The 17,102-nt window shown below is 42.8% G+C and overlaps 1 protein-coding gene across 21 annotated transcripts in view; it reads left to right on the forward strand.

Annotated features, from left to right (window-relative positions):
* dab2ipa (DAB2 interacting protein a) overlaps window positions 1-17,102 on the forward strand; it is a 116,173-nt gene that overhangs the window by 64,444 nt on the left and 34,627 nt on the right. Inside the window, exon 1 of one of the 21 annotated variants that reach the window (XM_035784928.2) lies at window positions 6,117-6,267. The exons of the other annotated variants lie outside the window; for them this stretch is intronic. The gene's annotated coding sequence lies outside the window, so the exon portion shown is untranslated. Of the gene's footprint in view, window positions 1-6,116; window positions 6,268-17,102 lie in introns of those variants that run through there. 21 annotated transcript variants of the gene reach the window in all.

The raw sequence follows: 17,102 nt of genomic DNA on the forward strand, positions 1-17,102 counted from the left end.
CACTGTCATGTTTTGTTTCTATAGTGGCATGGACTCAAGTAGAGGTTGATGTAGCCTATATGCTATATCTGTTCTAATGGGGATTTGATTTAGTTTCTGAACATGAACATGTACCCTATCAACCATTTCATTATCAAGACTGTATGAGGAGCCAATGTGGGCTTGTTCCTTATTCCATAGCTGTACATTATGTTGTGACATTGTCATTTGTATGGACCTCCTTTGTCTTTGAGGCATTGGTTTTGCTAACCCGGGACGCCTTTGCCTCGAAAGACTGAACTGAGAGAACCCCCCTCCCCCAGTGCTGTAGTGTTTCTGTGGTCCTTTCCGTCGCCTGGTTAGCCATTGGAAGGGTTTCCAGGTCATCTTTTAGTTCCAGCTCAGGGCAGTACTGTACAGTACAGGCAGTGGCCTACTTAATTACAGTGGCACACAGCTCTGTAACAGAGAGACACACTAATACCAAGAGACATGGGACCCTCGGGCCAGCCTGTGTCGCAAGCCTTCTCAGCTTCGTGTGTGTGTGTACTAGTGTCTTTGTTTGGTTTTTATTTAAAGCTTCAATATGTAACTTTTGGGGCGATCCGTCCAAATTCACATTGAAATGTTTGTTTATAGATCTGACAATCTCATTGAAAGCAAGTCTAGGAAGTGGTAGATATGTTATATGTGTGCTATGTCTATGCTTCCATTGCTTAAGTTTAGTTTTTGCGTCTTTTACTTTCGGCTTTGTACACCAGCTTCGAACAGCTGAAAATACAATATTCTTGTTTATGGAAAATATATTTCAGAGGTTTAGATGGTATAATGATTCTCTACTCCCATCAAACTCAACTCTGGACCTCGAAGCCACTTCCACTGCATTTTTTCATTGTTCCCCTCTCATCAGGGACTGATTTAGACCCGCGACACCAGGTGTGTGCAATTAATTATTAGGCAGAACACAATACCAGCAGGCTCCGGACTTTGTAGGGTAAGAGTTGAGTACCCTTGCTCTACACTATCCTTGCAAGTTTTGTCACATAAACTAAAATTGAACAAACCATTTGAATTTTAGCAACCAGGAAATAGTGGAGCTATCTTTAAGGAAGAAAAAATAGGAAATAGACTGGTGCCTTTTTTTGATGGCAAGCTGCTGTCTTCGTTTAGGAGCCTGATACCAATATTGTTTTTCTCTTGACTATAGTCACGAATTCGGACTGATACTGTACTGTATGTACTATATTGCAATTGGCCGTGTTGAGCTAGTGATTACTCAGTGTGACTGGCTGACTGGCTCAATGGCTGACTGGCTCAATGGCTGACTGGCTCAATGGCTGACTGGCTCAGTGGCTGGCTGGCTGGCTCAATGACTGACTTACCGGCTGGCTCAATGACTGCCTGGCTGGCTCAATGACTGCCTGGCTCAATGACTCAATGACTGGCTGGCTCAATGGCTGACTGACTGGCTGGCTCAATGACAAGCTTGATGGCTGGCTCAATGACTGACTGACTGGCTGGCTCAATGACTGACTGACTGGCTGGCTCAATGACTGACTGGCTGGCTGGCTCAATGACTGACTGGCTGGCTGGCTGGCTCAATGACTGACTCAGCGGCTGGCTCAATGACTGACTGACTGGCAGGCTCAATGACTGGCTGGCTGGCTAGCTGGCTCAATGACTGACTGGCTGGCTGGCTCAATGAATGGCTGGCTGGCTCAATGACTGGTTGGCTGGCTGGCTGACTGGCTGGCTGACTGGCTGGCTGGCTTAATGACTGACTGGCTGGCTGGCTCAATGACTGACTGGCTGGCTGGCTCAATGACTGACTGGCTGGCTGGCTCAATGACTGGTTGGCTGGCTCAATGACTGGCTGGCTGACTGACTGGCTGGCTCAATGACTGGCTGGCTGACTGGCTGGCTTAATGACTGACTGGCTGGCTGGCTGGCTCAATGACTGACTGGCTGGCTGGCTCAATGACTGACTGGCTCGATGACTGACTGGCTGGCTGGCTCAATGACTGACTGGCTGGCCGGCTTACTGACTGACTGGCTGGCTGGCTGGCTCAAAGACTGACTGGCGCGATGACTGACTGGCTGGCTGGCTCTATGACTGACTGGCTGGCTGGCTCAATGACTGACTGGCTGGCTGGCTCAATGACTGACTGGCTGACTGGCTGGCTGGCTTAATGACTGGCTGGCTGGCTCAATGACTGACTGGCTCAATAACTGACTGGCTGGCTGGCTCAATGACTGACTGGCTGGCCGGCTTACTGACTGACTGGCTGGCTGGCTGGCTCAATGACTGACTGGCTCGATGACTGACTGGCTGGCTGGCTCAATGACTGACTGGCTGGCTGGCTCAATGACTGGCTGGCTGGCTCAATGACTGACTGACTGGCTGGCTCAATGACTGACTGGCTTGCTGGCTCAATGGCTGGCCTCCTGGCTGGCTGACTCAATGGCTGTCTGGCTGGCTGGCTCAATGGCTGGCTGGCTTAAGGACTGATTGGCTGGCTGGCTCAATGACTGACTGGCTGGCTGGCTCAATGACTGACTGGCTGTTTCAATGACTGACTGGCTGTCTCAATGACTTACTGGCTGTCTCAATGACTGGCTGGCTGTCTCAATGACTGACTGGCTGTCTCAATGACTGACTGGCTGTCTCAATGACTGACTGACTGACTGTCTCAATGACTGACTGACTGTCTCAATGACTGACTGACTGTCTCAATGATTGACTGACTGGATGTCTCAATGACTGGCTGGTTGTCTCAATGACTGACTGACTGGCTGTCTCAATGACTGACTCGCTCGCTCACCCAATGACTCAATGACTGACTCAATGACCATGCATTCTACACTATAAATATATAGCCCACTGATTCGGAAACCAAATAAGTAGACTCGTAACTTTACCCAGGAAATGCACTAAATAGATCAATCAATATTGTACTGTATGTCCTCAGAGGCATCTTGACTGTTTTAATATCGCTCAGGTATTTACTGGCAGTAGTCCCAGGCAGGCGGGGATGAGCAATGTGGATGTGGTGCATAATAAAGACAGGATGAGGATTTGGCTTCGCTGTCAGAACGATATTTGCCACTTTTTGAGTCTCGGAGATTTGTGCTTAATTTGATAACTGGCATGTCGAATTTCATTCTGGAAGGTGAGGGAATTCCTCTTGTAGGATAGCCTATTATTAAAGTCTAAATCTGTATGATTTCCTGGTTTTCAATGGTCATTTAAATGAGTGATATACGGCATTTACCTATTGATTCTTGAATAATACAACTTAGAAATGCCTCATGACTGAATCCATACACTTCCATTAGGGTCTACAATACATTTTGTTGTCTAATCACAAACTTATGTCATATCTCCCTTCTATCTTTAATTTCAAATGTGACTGATTTATTCCGATAAAGGTTATTTCATGAGTCTGTATAAAAGCTTACTAGCCTGTGATTTGAGAGTGAATAATAAGGTATGCCCTTTTACTCAGTCTGGTGCATCTGTTATCAAACATATTTGTCTCAAATACAATTTCAGCTGGAAGAGCTTGAGGCTTACCATGCAATCATCAGCTAACAATTTCTTATTGGTCAGTTTTTAACCTACACAAAACAACATTCCAAAAATAAGCAACATTCACAGATATACAAAAATCTTTGTAGAACCTATTCTGTCAATACAGTATGTAGCCTTTATATAGGGCATTTTATTTCCAGAGAGATTGATAAGACCTGCAAGAGCCTTCATTCAGAGAAAAAAAACACTCTTAAGGAAAATAACCCATTGTATCCCTACTGTCTAGACCAATGCTTTTCTCCACACCCACTCACTGTTGAAGCTATAAAAAACACCTAGCAGGGCCAGTCTTTTTCCAAATGTCAGGTCAAATTCCACATTTGAACTTTTACAGCAAATGTATTGTATTTGATAGCTACTGTACTTATAACATACAGCTGGCTTGTATACAGACCGTACGTTTGGTCCTTGTATAAGAGTATTTGATTTTGAACTGGCTCTTTCCGAGACCATCCGCCAAATGTTCCTGGCATCATGACTGTGCTCAATGGGCTTGGAGCAGAGCAACTTAATATTGCAGGCCTATACGGTAACTGCTGTCAGGAGCAGGAAGAAGGCGGGGAGTGGAGCTACTGCTTGACAGAGGCTGTCATCATGTCATGTCTCTGTTCCTTTTCAACACTGTCTGACATGGGAAATGACTCTGAGATCTTCTCACTGACAGACTGCATGTTAATGCAGCCCGCTCTATTCCTATCAGGCTCTGAGCCTTCCAGGGCCAGCAGCAAACACCATGCCAGGTGGAGACGGCATTGTTGATTGATTACACTGGTGGTGCTGTACCAGGTTTCCCATCAGTGTTATGTCTTGACATTAAGCACACGTTTGTTGAGAATCAAATCCCAATGACTGCAGAGAAACAGGATTCTGTCTGCCGCAAGACAGATTTTTGTCAATCCCACTAGCCCAGAAATGTCACGCTGAGCTACGTGAGATGACATCATAATGGGTGCAAGTGTTGTGTTGATGATGTTGTTGATGCTGAAGGTTACAGGTCAAGACAGTTGTAGTGGTGATGTTGTTGATGCTGAAGGTTACAGTATATGCTGATGCAGAACTACCAGAGGCCACTGTCTTGACTGAGCAGTGATCTGACCAGCCAATGGAAGTGGTAAGCTATAATGCTTACGGCAGTGAATCCCACTCATCGGCACAAAGCCCCTGTCTTGTTACTTTGGATTTATTTGATTTAAATGAGAGCTTAACCCAATCCTTAACCGTTCGGTGTGGTTCGTCGTTTCACACACGCACGCATCCACGCACATACTTATTCGTTCTGTGTGAGTATGTAGTCCTTACCTGTAATTGGGTAGCTAATCGTTACAGGGCCATTAAGCAGGAGATGATCACCTTGTTGGACTATCAGTCCTGGTTTTAGGCTGTGATTTCTCCATCTCTCCTATTCTTTACTAAGTGGTCTTTGTTTTTATATGTTTTTACATTATGCCACCTTTAATATAGTACTACTTAGCAACCTATCTATATTAGCCTCCTCTGGAGTACTCTTCGTTTTAATGTGGAAGGTAAGCAGAAAGCCCTTAAGGTACCAGAATTCTGTGGTGACGCGAGCAATGTGTCAAACAGTTGTGTGGCTCAAGCTGCGCTCACGTCCATGTAAGACTTCAGAGACACAATCATTTGTGTGAAAGGAGAAAAAAACATATTGTGAAGTCTAGAAAATAAAATTGGCTGAAAATTGCTCACTTATCCGTGGAAAGTGTCAGTTGCCGGGGAAGCAAAGATATCATTTACTTTATTCAGTGTTGTCATAGAAACAATAAAAACCTGACAGTTATCAAGTGTGTATATTGTTAATTGTAGCATTGTGCGTGTGCCTCCAGTGACTGAAATTCTTCTCAGAGCTGGCTGTCAATGACTGTCCCTCTTCTGACAGTGTAGGGAAGATCATGGCCACTTATGCTTTACCCTTGTTCTCTACAACTTTAGTTAATGCTGCCTATGAACAAGGCTTCTGAATTCGTCTGAACAGAGCACAGCTCCAAAAGATCTGATTGACCAATTAGCCCAAAGCTGACAGAGCATACCATATGGCCTCTCCCTGTACTGTCGGCACGCACCCCCTCACTACTCCCCTGGAGGCAGGTCCCTATGCAGGGAGCAGGCCGGTCTGTCACAAAGACACCAAGACAAAAGACCGCACACGCACACACGTACGTACGTACGTACACACACACACGGCAGCGGGGGGCAGAGCTACATCACGCCACACAGCCTTATGCTGCGTGCACACAGACACACAGACAGAGAGAAGGAAGGATAGGAGAGGGATAGAGAGAGAGCGCAAGACGGTCGACTCCGAGCAGTCCTCCACCAGCCAGATAGAGGGAGAGAAGGAGAGAGAAAGCAGTTGCCCTTAAAGGAGAGGAGTGGGGGAGGAAATAGGGCAGGCTGTCTCTCAGTGGGGCTAGAATAAAGAGTCCAGAGGAGACAGACTGGGAGGGGAGGGAGGGAAGGGGGTGGGAAGAGTGGAGGAGGGAGGGAAGAGAGAGAGAGGGAGGGTAGGAGAGCACAAGGCTAATAGCAGCTAGCAGAAGCCCACTGTGAAAGCTGAATGAGCACCACCACGCTCTCAGTAGAAAATGGAACTCTGAGACGGCTCCCTCATCCTCCCCCACCTCTTCCACGCCCCTGTCCCCCCGCTCCGATTGTTTCTGGGGATTCTGATAGAATGTCTGGTGAGTATTCCGCCACATCTAATGGACTGCACTGTCTTCATCTCAGTGTGTTAGGGACGCTTAACAAGCTGCATTTACATATAGGCTTTGTGGGCTCGGCATCTCATTATCTGTCTATAGACATTGAGGGTGTTTCTCATGTTTGGATGCTATGTGGTAGTCTCTGTTTAGAGCTGAGCGATGTGGACAAAAATCCATTATTCGACATGAATAAATAAAAAAAGATTATACTTCTTTGTTGTTTTTATCCTTTAAACTACTACTACTACTACTACTACTACTACTACTACTACTACTACTACTACTACTACTACTAGTAGTAGTAGTAGTTTGATGGTTGTAGCCTTCAATTGTCCCATTAACAATAACCCATACTAGAAAACTTATTTCAATCCAAACTTTACATTTCTCTAGCATAGGCTACTTATCATAATGAATTATATCAGCAAAATGCCTGCTATAAGTGATCGGTATGGTCGGTGTCAATCATTTTCAGTTTGTGATCCCAGCTCTATTCTCTGTCATTCTGGTTCTGGTTTTCATTTACAGAGTCATATAATTTACATTTTGAATGATGGCATGTCACATTAAATATTTTCTGCTAGTAGACATCTTCATTTGCTTTTAGCCAGACAGCACAGTGTTCCTTTGTGTCAGAATAGATGCACAACACTGTAGTTCACTCTGTAATGACATCTCAACAATGTTACTTTGAAAGGCATCCACAGATTTGCTGCTATTCTAAAACCTATTGAAATATTCAATAGAGAAGTGGCAATCAGCTCTACCCGTGTGTGTGTGTGATGCATAGAGAGTCGTGGGGAGATATTTTCCTCAATCTTAATTCACAAGGAGCTCCATGTTGAGTATCAGGTCGTGTGCATGTGAAGAAGCTGAAACGGGGACCATAGAGGTCTGAATCCAGACCAACACTACCTCCCTTAATGCAGCACAGCTTCTCTGACTGCAAAAGAGAAGAAGGATGTTGGAGAAAATATTAAGGGCTTTAATGATTTCTGTCATGGCATTGTTTCACAGGCCTGTAAACAAGGCATTGTGATATGCCTGCTGGCGTCTCTGTGCCTGCCGCGCACACACACACGCTAGACAGAGAGGCCAATCTTTTAATGGAAGGATTCTGGAGTCTGAAGTAAAGTGTTGGTGCTCATTAAATCCAAACTCCTGTCACATCCAATTTCTGCAAGCAATCAGACATCTTCTTAGCAGTGGAACAGTTGCCAAAAGGAGGCGAAAACATGTCATCACCTTTCTAAGCCAATATGATATCATGTCTTCCCAGTCACAGCACTTCTTTTAAACACTAAAAGTGTTTAAAGACTTCAGTTTAGTGTGTATTTATTTATTCAAGATTTAAACTGATATGAATTTTAATATTTAGGTTTAATTTATTTGCACCAAATAAAACAATACAGATCAAATTTAAATGAAAATGAAAAAGTGTGCAGGTATGGTTTGGAAGGCCTTCCAGTGCATTCGGAAAGTATTCAGACCACTCCCCTTTTCCACATTTTGCTACGTTACAAGCTTATTCTAAAATGGATTTTAAAAAGAACTAATCCTCAACAATCTACACACAATACCCCGTACTGACAAAGCGAAAACAGGTTTTTAGAAATGTTTGCAAATGTATTAAAAACCAAAAACAGATACTTTATTTACATAAGTTTTCAGAACCTTGGCTATAAGACGAGAAAATTAGCACAGGTGCATCTTGTTTCCATTTATATGTATAATGGAGCCCCATTTGTTGCTGCCAAGGCATCAGCTACTCTTCCTGGGATCCAGCAAAATTATGGCAGTTTATACATTTTTAAAACATTACGATACATTCACAGATTTCAAAACACACTGTGTGCCCTCAGGCCCCTACTCCACCACTACCACATATCTACAGTACTAAATCTATGTGTATGTATAGTGTGTGTGTGTGTATGCATGTGTCTGTTCCAATGTTTGTGTTGCTTCACAGTTCTCGCTGTTCCATAAAGTGTTGTTGTTTTTTTAAATTGAATTTACTGCTTGCGTCAGTTACTTGATGTGGAATAGAGTTCCATGTAGTCATGGCTCTATGTAGTACTGTGTGCCTCGAATAGTCTGTTCTGGACTTGGAGACTGTGAAGAGACCTCTTGTGGCATGTCTTGTGGGGTGTGCATAGGTGTCCGAGCTGTGTGCCAGTAGTTTAGACAGACAGCTGGGTGCATTCAACATGTCAATACCTCTCATAAATAAAAGTAGTGATGAAGTCAATCCCTCCTCCACTTTCCGCCAGGAGGGATTGACATGCATATTATTAATATTAGCTCTCTGTGTACATCCAAGGGCCAGCCGTGCTGCCCTGTTCTAAGCCAATTACAATTTTCCTACGTCCTTTTTTTGTGGCATTTGACCACACGACTGAACAGTGGTCAAGGTGCGACAAAACTAGGGCCTGTAGGACCTGCCTTGTTGATTGTGTTGTTAAGAAGGCAGAGCATCGTTTTAATATAGACAGACTTCTCCCCATCTTAGCTACTACTGCATCAATATGTTTTGACCATGACAGTTTACAATCTAGTGTTACTCCAAGCAGTTTAGTCATCTCAACTTGCTCAATTTCCACATGATTTATTACAAGATTTAGTTGAGGTTTAGGTTTTAGTGAGAGTTCCAAATACAATGATTTTAGTTTTAGAAATATTTAGGGCTAACTTATTCCTTGCCACCCACTCTGAAACTAACAGTAGCTCTTTGTTGAGGGTAGCAGTCATTTCAGTCGCGGTAATAGCTGACGTGTATAGTGTTGAGTCATCCGCATACATAGAAACTCTCGCTTTATTCAGTCAGTGGCAGGTCGTTAGTAAAAATTGAAAAAAGCAAGGGGCCTAAACAGCTACCCTGGGGAATTCCTGATTCTAACTGAGTTATATTTGATAGGCTTCCATTAAAGAACACCCTCTGTGTTCTGTTAGACAAGTAACTCCTTATCCACATTATAGCAGGGGGTGTAAAGCCATAACACAAGTTTTCCAGCAGCAGACTATGATCAGTCATTTTATCATTCATTTCTCTCAGCCACTCATCAGTCATTTGTGTAAGTGTTGTGCTTGTTGAGTGTCCTCTATAAGCATGCTGAAATTCCCAATTTCTCAATTTGTTTACTGTGAAATAGCATTGTATCTGGTCAAACACCATTTTTTCCAGAAGTTTACTAAGGGTTGGTAAAAGGCTGATTGGTCGGCTATTTGAGCCAGTAAAGGGGGCTTTACTATTCTCGGGTAGCGGAATGACTTTAGCTTCCCTCCAGGCCTGAGGGCACACACTCTCTAGTAGGTTTATATTTAAGATGTGGCAAATAGGAGTGGCAATATTGTCTGCTATTATCCTCAGTAATTTTCCATCTAGATTGTCACCCCGGTGGCTTGACATTGTTGATAGACAACAATAATTTTTTCACCTCTTCCACCCTGACTTTACGGAATTCAAAAGTACAATTCTCATCTTTCATAAGTTGGTCCAATATACTTGGATGTGTAGTGTCAGCGTTTGTTGCTGGCATGTCATCCCTAAGTTTGCTTATCTTGCCCATGAAGAAGTCATTAAAGTAGTGTGCAATATCAGTGGGCTTTGTGATGAATGAGCCATCTGATTCAATGAATGAAGGAGCCAAGTTGGCTTTTTTCCCCAAAATGTAATTTAAAGTGCCCCAAAGCTTTTTTACTATCATTCTTGATATAATTTATCTTTGTTTCATAGTGTAGTTTCTTTTAATTTTGTTTAATTTAATTCACATGATTTCTTAATTGCACTATGTTTGCCAATCAGTTGGGCTGCCAGACTTAATAACCATACACTGACTGTTAGCACTTGGTGGTCTATAGCAGCATCCCACAAGAATGGGCTTTAGGTGAGGCAGATGAACCTGTAGCCATATTACTTCAACAGTATTTAACATTAGATCATCTCTTAAGCTTTACAGGAATGTGGTTCTGAATGTAGACCGCAACACCGCCTCCGTTGTCTTTTCGGTAGAGGTTATAACCATGTATTGCTACCACTGTATCATCAAAGGTATTACCTAAGTGAGTTTCAGAGATAGTCAGAATATGAATGTCATCTGTTACAAGCAAATTATTGACTTCATGGACCTTGTATTTTAGGCTACATATGTTAGTATGGGGTCTTTTTAGCAATTTTCTGGGTTGCTTGATTGTTTTTAATGCTTTACTGGGAAGCTTGTCGGAGGTAGACTTCCTCATGTTATTTACATTGGAGTTGATAGTGCAGGGCGAGCTGCGTAAAGTGGTCTTCCTACTATTGCACATCGCCTCAGTGCTAACAATGTAACTCTGGTTTATAGGCTCATGATTACTGCTTACAATAACTGTAGGATAAACATATGTATTTGGTGCAATTAGGGGTACATAAATTAAATGACTTACATTCGGTTTGCCAATGCCCCTAAGATCATGTACATTTGATGCAGCATTATGACGACTCGTTGTCACAATGGTAGGGATTAACTGAGCTGGTCTTGGATCATTTACCAGTCATTGTTTCAACGCAGCCTTGAAATGCGTGGACAGAGTCCAGGAGCCAAGATGATTTGGATGGACTCCGTCATTCCTGTTTCCAGAAGGTGTCAAAGTTATCAATAAAAGTGACTCCAGCAGAGCTACAGTAGTATTTTAGCAAGCTGTGTAATGCCAGCAGGCTGCTGAATCTTTCACACCCGCGGCCCAACGATGGTACTGGACCTGAAATTATTGGCCGTTTTTGGAGTCTTTTAATGACAGTCATTGACTGTCCTTGAAATGTTTCTACAGCTTGATCCGTAGAGCTCTGAGACAGGATTGTTTCGAGGCATTCGATTTGGAGAATGGTCTCCAAAAAATGTCTGCAGCATTGAAGGTCCCCAAGAACAATGTGGCTTCCATCATTCTTAAACGGAAGAAGTTTGGACCCACCAAGACTCTTCCTAGAGCTGGCCGTCCGGTCAAACTGAGCAATCGGAGGAGAACCAGGGACTGTAGTGACGCCTCTTGCACTGAGATGCAGTGCCTTGGACCACTGCGCCACTCGGGAGCCCGATGGTCACTCTGACAGAGCTCAGAGTTTCTCTGTGGTAATGGGAGAACATTCCAGAAGGATAGTCATCTCTTCAGCACTCCACCAATCAGGCCTTTATGGTAGAGTGGCCAGATGGAAGCCACTCCTCAATAAAAGGCACATGATAGCACACTTGGAGTTTGCCAAAAGGCACCTAAAAGACTCAGACCATGAGAAACAAGATTCTCTGGTCTGATGAAACTAAGATTGAACTCTTTAGCCTGAATGCCAAACGTCACGTCTAGAGATAACCTGGCATCATCCCATACAGTGAAGCATGGTAGTGGCAGCATCATGCTGTGGAGATGTTTATCAGTGGCAGGGACTGGGAGACTAGTCAGGATCGAGGGAAATATGAACCAATGCCTGAGGTTATTGTCCTGCTAAAAGGTGAATTCATCTCCCAGTGTCTGGTGGAAAGCACACTGAACCAGGTTTTACTCTAGGATTTTGCCTGGGCTTAGCCCCATTAAGTCATTTTGTTATCCTGAAAAAACTCCCCAGTTCTTAATGATTACAAGCATACCCATAACATGATGCAGCCACCACTCTGCTTGAAAATATGGAGAGTGGTACTCAGTAATGCGTTGTATTGGATTTGCCCTAAAAATAATACTTTGTATTCAGGACACAAAGTGAATTGCTTTGCCAAAATGTTTTCAGTATTACTTTTGTGCCTTGTTGCAAACAGGATGCATGTTTTGGAATATTTTTTATTCTGTACACGCTTTTTCACTCTCTCAATTAGGTTTGTATTGTGGATGAACTATATTGTTGTTGATCCATCCTATGATTCTCATATAACAACCATTAGCCTCTGTAACTGTTTCAAAGTCACCAATGGCCTCATGGTGAAATCTCTGAGTGGTTTCCTTCCTCTCCGGCAACTGAGTTAGGAAGGACGCCTCTATCCTTGTAGTTACTGGGTGTATTGATACACCATCCAAATAACTTCATCATGCTCAAAGGGATTTTCAATGTCTGCTTTCTTTCTTTTTTACCCACCCAAGGTGCCCTTTGCGAGGTATTCGAAAACCTCCCTGGTCTGTGTGGTTGAATCTGTTTGGATTCACTGCTCGAGTAAGGGACCTGACAGATAATTGTATGTGTGGGGTACAGAGTTGAGGTAGTCATTCAACAATCATGTTAAACATTATTATTGCACACATTGAGTCCATGCAACTTATTATGTGACTTGTTACGCAAATTTTTACTCCTGGACTTATTTAGGCTTGCCATAACAAAGGGGTTGAAAACGTATTCACTCAAGACATTTCAGCTTTTCATTTTGTATACATTTGTAAAAATGTCAACCAAAAAAACATAATTCCACTTTGACATTATGGGGTTGTGTGTGTGTGTGTGTGTGTGTGTGTGTGTGTGTGTGTGTGTGTGTGTGTGTGTGTGTGTGTGTGTGTGTGTGTGTGTGTGTGTGTGTGTGTGTGTGTGTGTGTGTGTGTGTGTGTGTGTGTGTGTGTGTGTGTGTGTGTGTGTGATCCAGTGACAAATATCCAAACTTTATATTTTTTAAATTCAGACTGTAATGCAACAAAATGTGAACAAAGTCAAGGGGTGTGAATACGTTCTGAATGCACTGTACACATTAAAATACACCTTTTATTATACACGATACAAAAGCTAAATTAAATCAGAAAAAAATGACGTTCTTCAGAGGCACAGAATAGCCTATTTCTGCATAGCCTCCATGTTCGTTCTTTCCTACACTAGAACATGCTTTCTGCCTGTTTATTTTGTGGGACATCTTTGCTCTAATGTTTTCTATTCGGAACTAGGGTCCTTCGCGAGGCACATGTCCTGTTAGTAGGGAGTGTTTGAAACATTTTGGAGGTGGCCGGGATTTTAAAAAATAACTGTCAAAAAGCCACTTAGTAAACTGATATATCTGAGATAAAACTTGGAGATGGCTGCAGCAATGAATAACGATGAATAGGCTCTTCTTTATTCGCATCAAATATTTTGCAAATCTGTTGTCTTTGTTACACCTTTTTTTCCTTTTGATATTTTAACTTTAACGGACTGGAACTGCACAACAGATGGCAAATCAACTGCATACAGGGGAGATAGTGAAATGCTGTACTGTGCATTTAATCTGGTAGTTTGAATACAGTGCAACACTGCTACGCTACTTGGCAACCCCGAAGACTGCATGAAATAGCCTACATCTGGTGTAATAACACTACAAAACAGTGTTATGCCTCTTACTCACTCTAAATGAGACTAGAATGAGACAGAAATAAGCATGAACTACATGGCAAGGCCACATGAGTTAAATGAAAGATTGAATGCAGAAAATAGTGTTCTTCATTATGTTGTTAGCATACAGGGATCTGAAAACATTATAGCATAGAAATTTGAAGCTTGTGTTGACTGAGTTATATTCTTCATTCTGTGCCAGTCTATTGTATACATGCAGACATGTTACTGTATCCACATTTTCATTTTTTAAATATATTTTTTTACATCTCCAGTATGTTCTGTGTTTAGTAATGCACTCCTTTTGACTCAGCCGAGTCACAAAGGCACTTGTTTCTCCGCACTTAATGGCCTTATTATTTCCTGTTATGTTATTCAGGCTCCTATAAGCCATCCAGTTCCTTGGCAGCATCACCGGATCTTCACTTTATAAGGCTTGACATCATCTACATCCTGTGATTTGTCTTTGTTCCAAATGTTGATTCTCCCGTTTGGGACACTACTAAGCCAGCACTGTGTTCTTAATCCCTTGAATGCTGGTGACAAAATCAGTGATACATAAAAACATTTCTCCAGATAAAATATCTCTTGGGTTTCTAAACATGAACAACAATATCAGTATAGAGTTGGATATTATTTTTTACTGATATTATTTTTAAATGATAGCGATGGGACCTGTCTGTACAGTAGTGCCACTTGTCTGATGAACAGCAATACATATAACCTCATGAAATACTAGAGTAGAATATGCTATTGATAAATTACCCCTTCATACATCAAAATGTGCTAGTACTGTAAGTAGTATTTGCTTATGTTTTTATGTGTTGAGCTCAAATAAGAATTCTACTGTCGCAGAGACACGAAATTCCAATCTAATTTATTCGTCTGTTATGGAGTTGTGGGCGTACAGTTGAAGTCAGAAGTTTACATACACTTATGTTGGAGTCATTAAAACTCCTTTTTCAACCACTCCACAAATTTCTTGTTCATAAACTATAGTTTTGGCAAGTCGGGTAGGACATCTACTTTGTGCATGACACAAATAATTTTTCCAACAATTGTTTACAGACAGATTATTTCACTTATAATTCACTGTATCACAATTCCAGTGGGTCAGACCTCTGAAAGAAAATTGTAGACTTCCACAAGTCTGGTTCATCCTTGGGAGAAATTTCCAAATGCCTGAAGGTACCATGTGTATCTGTACAAACAATAGTACCACAGACCACCAGCTTCCCGGCTGATGTTTTGGTCACGTTTGAATGCTGGCGGTGCTTTCACTCTAGTGGTAGCATGAGACGGAGTCTACAACCCACACAAGTGGCTCAGGTAGTGTAGCTCATCCAGGATGGCACATCAATGTGAGCTGTGGCAAGAAGGTTTGCTGTGTCTGTCAGCGTAGTGTCCAGAGCATGGAGGCTCTACCAGGAGACAGGCCAGTACATCAGGAGACGTGGAGGAGGCCGTAGGAGGGCAACAACCCAGCAGCAGGACCGCTACCTCTGCCTTTGTGCAAGGAGGAGCAGGAGAAGCACTGCCAGAGCCCTGCAAAATTACCTCCAGCAGGCCACAAATGTGCATGTGTCTGCTCAAACGGTCAGAAACAGACTCCATGAGGGTGGTAATGAGGGCCCGACGTCCACAGGTGGGGGTTGTGCTTACAGCTCAACACCGTGCAGGACATTTGGCATTTGCCAGAGAACACCAAGATTGGCAAATTCGCCACTGGCGCCCTGTGCTCTTCACAGATGAAAGCAGGTTCACACTGAGCACATGTGACAGACGTGACAGTCTGGAGACGCCGTGGAGAACGTTCTGCTGCCTGCAACATCCTCCAGCATAACCGGTTTGGCGGTGGGTCAGTCATGGTGGGGTGGCATTTCTTTGGGGAGCCACACAGCCCTCCATGTGCTCGCCAGAGGTAGCCTGACTGCCATTAGGTACCGAGATGAGATCCTCAGACCCCTTATGCTGGTGCAGTTAATTTGCAGATAAATTCATAAAAAATCCTACAATGTGATTTTCTGGAGAAAAAAAATCTAATTTTGTCTGTCATAGTTGAAGTGTACCTATGATGACAGGCATCTCTCATCTTTTTAAGTGGGAGAACATGCACAATTGGTGGCTAACTAAATACTTTTTTGCCCCACTGTATTATATACAGTATATATTTAATATGTTTTCACTGCAACTGCCAACCAGCCACAGGAAGTCTCAGTAGCCCACTCTCAATGTGCAGACTGCCTGCTATTGCCTTCTGCCTCTCTGCTAATCATCAGATGAGGGGAGGTGGGGAGGCAGGGGGTCTGTGGGTAACTTGATTGGGTAACTGATTTAATAAAAAATACAAATGCATAAGAAATAAATGTGACTGGTCAATTATGTGAGTCGGGCCCAAGAGGGGAAAAAAATTCAACCACAGGAGCCCACTCTCAATGTTCAAAATACACCAGAGAGCATTATTTACCCACAGAGAATCAATAGTTTACAGAAATGTACTGTGGATGAAGTTTTCTATCACAAGCACATACAAGTATCTGCATAAATTAAGGGAACACCAACAAAAAGTGTCTTTAAAGGATGTTTGGCCACCATGAGCTGCCAGAACAGCTTCAATTCACCTTGGCATAGATTCTACAAGTGGACCTAAACCATGGCAGAAAAATTGTTTACACCTTGTATCCTTTAAGATCAATGGTCCAATGAGTTCATTGAAACAATGCTAATTTCATTACATAATGGCCTTGTGTGTGTGCTTGGCCCCCAACAGCCTGCAGTGGGATTGATATGATCATTAGGTAAATGCTGAGCCACAGAACGCAAGTTGAATAGCTGCCATCAGACAAGCATGAATCTCTCTCTCAATAAGTCAATTAAAAATCAGAAAAGTTGTCAGCACAGTGCATTAACAGACTGCAACATGAGTTAGCCTACTGCCGTGGAGTTTGGTCTAGAAATCCTGAAGCTTGTTTGCCATTGACTAGAAATATGCTTATAAAAATGTATATCATTGATCCCATACTATGGAAACCGACCCATTCCTATTCAAAGACCACTATAACAGTACTGCATGGGAACTAGTACAACTGTGTCTATTTGTTTAATTTCATTTAGACTTATTGTAAGTGACTTTAAACTCACATTTGTAAGTAGTAGTCACCAAGAACAAAATAGTCACCAAGAACAAAGAACAAAATACATCCAGAGCTACCCATTTTAAAATGCTACCGACATGGTAAAAGTTTTCACATAAGGGATCTAGCTTCTCAGAGAGGAAGGTTTATATTAGTCCGCTCAGCTCTGCCAGTTATGCCTTTCTCTCTGTATCATTCTCAGTATCTCACTCTGTCCCCACACTGATAAGTTGAGCTAGAGAACGACAAATTCATTACCTGAGGATTTTTTCCAGACTCATCCCCTGAGGCAGGAAGTAGAGCCATGTTTAATTCATGCAGCCAATGGAGAGCCAGGGGAGCGATGAGTCAGCAGATATCTGTTTGCCGCCCAGCAGGTG

Source organism: Oncorhynchus keta, chromosome 14, assembly GCF_023373465.1.
Source record: "Oncorhynchus keta strain PuntledgeMale-10-30-2019 chromosome 14, Oket_V2, whole genome shotgun sequence".
NCBI classification, from domain to species: Eukaryota; Metazoa; Chordata; class Actinopteri; order Salmoniformes; family Salmonidae; genus Oncorhynchus; species Oncorhynchus keta.